The following is a 3,419-nucleotide window of genomic DNA, read 5'->3' as shown; positions in this document are numbered from 1 at the left end:
ATCCAAGTTTTTCTAGTGCTTGCAACAAGAAGACTGGCTCACTGAGACTCAGTGAATCTTAACCAGAAATGGGCATTATTTCTTTATCTGTTTTAAGTGTTGGAAATTATATGAGCCTTAGTTTTAAGTAAGTTCTTACATAGAAGTTTTAATTCATTTCTCCATACCAATTCAGTAATATCACCAATTTTGAATATATTTTTGTAGTTGATCATTATTTTTCAAGATACAAGGCAAATTCACTTTTCTGAAGTACTTTCAGGAACAATATTAGTCTGGCACAAAAATAATAGAGTATTAGATTTTTTTTGTTATAAACATGTTCATTAAAGAAAATTTAGAAAATAGAGAATAAATAGAAAAAAATATAATTACTGGGTGTTCTAAACCCTATCTTTCTGCTTTAAGTACAACAATACGGACATTATGATTATGGCTTGTTTTGCTCAACAGTGTGCTTCATCCATGTTGGATTTAATTGCATTTTATTCACTTTTGTCGCTCTCTGGTGTTGCTCTGTGCGAAGTTATCACAATCATTTTCATTCTAATTTGATAAGGATTTGACATTAAGAATAATGCAAAGATGAACGTTTTTGGATGCGTCCCTGGCACACGCACACAGGCACTAATATCTTTTCTTAGGTTGTGTGCTGAGGAGTAAGAGTCTTGCGATGAAGGCAGGCTGCCTGCTAGAGCGGTTTCCCAATGCACATGCCAACATCAGAGGAGAGTGCCATTACTCTACATCCTTTCCATGTGTGATATGGTTAGACTTCATTTATTTATTTAAACTTTTTTTTGTCTTTCAAGTGAGTGATCTCATTTGGTTTTAATTTGCATTTTACTGGTTACTAATGAGCTATTTTCATTTCCCCTGCCATTTGGGTTGCCCCCTTCTGCAAAACGCCTCTTCAAGTATTCTGTCACCTTTGCTTTTGAGGTTTCTGTGCTTTGGACTGGGATCTGTTCTTCATAAGTGGTATATTAAATAACTTGTGTTGAAAAATTCACTCTGAATGGCTTCTTTGGAATAAGAGTAATTTTTGAACAATGCATTCAACTGATTGGTGTTTTCCACTATAGCTAATAATTTTATTAAAACTATTTGACTAACATCAAGCGGAGGAAGTAAATCTACCTTAGAAGAGTTTCATTGTATTGCATTTATATTAGGTTTACAAATTATCTGGCTTTTTTTCTAAATTATATGAAGGGTCAATTTCTTTTTTTTAAACATTTAAATCCACCTAAATTGATGTAATTTAAAACCCTCTCATCTATACTATTCTGCAGTATGAGCTCTTAAATATTCAAGTGTATCCATGTTCAATAGTCATTAAACAAATATGCTCATAAGGCTGCAATACACAGTTCTCTTTACAAGCTAATATCTTTTTTTAAATAAATGATAAAAATAAAGTAGGAGAGGAACTAGAATATATATACACTAATTTTTAGGAAAAAATATTGAGATGTGAATAACTAGATACATGATACAATGCTGACAGACACTATTTCAATATATATGATTTGCTAAAAAAAATTATTTTTTTATTGTAAATTATTATAACCATAACATCACAAAATACAGAATAAATTGGAAGTTTAAGAAAGAATAAGAATAATTAAAACATATTAAGGCAGAAAAGTAAACTGCAAGGCAACTTCTAATTAGAAAACAGCAGAATTTCAAGTGAAAACAGATAATGAGTTCAAATCAGTGACTAAGACATTAAACATCAAGGTAGCTATTTTTTCAAGGGCATCATGACATCCTTCTTCTTCAGAGTGTATACCATGGGGTTAAACATCAGGGTGACAATGGTGTAGAAAAGAGAGAGAAATTTGTCTCTTTTGGAAAAATATTTGGATTTGGGTCATACATATGAAATGATTCCAAATCTGCTGAATAAAGCCAGAATGTGAGATGGGAAAATAGAGAAACTTTTGACTCATCCTGTCACTGATGACGATTTCAGTGGGGTAGGAATGGTTTTACTGTAGGAGCCAAGAATCACCAGGAAAGGGATCTTAAGAAACAGCACAGCAGCTGTAAAGACGAACATCTAATTTACAAAAGTGTCCTTACAGGCCAGATTGAGTATTACGGAGATGTCACAGAAGTGGTGGATGAGGTTAGAACCACAAAATGACAGAGAGACGATATGACATGTCAGTCATATCCTGACCGGAATTCTACTGATCCAAGAGCCAGTCACTCTCAGCTAGACTTGGAGCTTGTGGTTTCTAACTACAGGATATTGCAGAACACGACGAATGGTCACATAGCAGTTATAGGCCATCACTGTCAGGAGAAAGCATTCTGGGTCTCCAAGCACAAAGATAAAACATATTTTTGCAGTACAGTCAAAGAAAACAATATTTCTTTTCAGAGTCCAAAGTTTTATGAGTATTCTAGACAGAGCTACAGATACATAACAGATTTCTGGAAGGACAAATTACTGGGAAAAAATAGATCAGAGTTTGGAAAGCCAGGTCAAGTGTATTCATGAGAGTAATGATGACATTTTCCATCACGATGATCACGCGCACAAGAAAAATATCATAAAAAGAAACATTCTGAGGTTGAGAATACAAGAAAATCTCCAAAGACGAAATTTCATCATTGAAGTAGAATTTGCTTCTGGTTGTTTTTTCTTGCCGTTCCATCTGGAAAAATAGTGAAATTAGTCATTTATCCTTTTGGTTTGTTTTCTATTGACAAAAGAAGATTGAGAAATGAACATATATATTTTCTTATTTCTATTTAAATTCCATCATTTTATAACCCAGCATTAAAGAGCAAACCTGAATCCAACAGTGAAGATATGCTAAATTCTAACCATATCAACCAATTAACACATAATAGTAGACTATATTTTAGTAGAATTGAAAGGTTCTAGAATGCGCATTTTTATTATTTGTTTGTATACAGAGCAAAGTGAGTTATTTTACTCCACATTTTACCAAACAGATTCCCAGAAGAGAATGATTTATATCTGTCACAGTTCTCAGGGGAATGCTCAGCATATAATTTTCAAGTGTATTTTGTGGTAACTCAACTCTTCCAGGTAACCTTTTCCAAGTACAGCACGTGCCTTTCCTTAATTAGAGTACTGTTATAACTCTTGCTCATTATGTATGGACTTTGCTTTGGAATTGCATTCCTATTTAATTGAACTTTCAAGATCAAGGAACATTATCACCAGGTATTTTATTTCAAGAGCTTTCATTTGTCATATCCCATCTTGCAGCAGTATTTGATACCTTTCTTTATACCAATTGATTGGCTAATTAATAATGACTTTATGGAATGAATTGCATAGACGATATGATTTGGGTGAACTCTGCCTAGTTCTTATAACCTGAAGTGACTCATTATCTGTGAGAATAGTTGTTCTCATTAAAATATATATA

Source organism: Pteropus vampyrus, unplaced genomic scaffold (assembly GCF_000151845.1).
Source record: "Pteropus vampyrus isolate Shadow unplaced genomic scaffold, Pvam_2.0 Scaffold474, whole genome shotgun sequence".
In the NCBI taxonomy this organism is placed as follows: Eukaryota; Metazoa; Chordata; class Mammalia; order Chiroptera; family Pteropodidae; genus Pteropus; species Pteropus vampyrus.
This window is presented reverse-complemented; position numbering follows the sequence as displayed.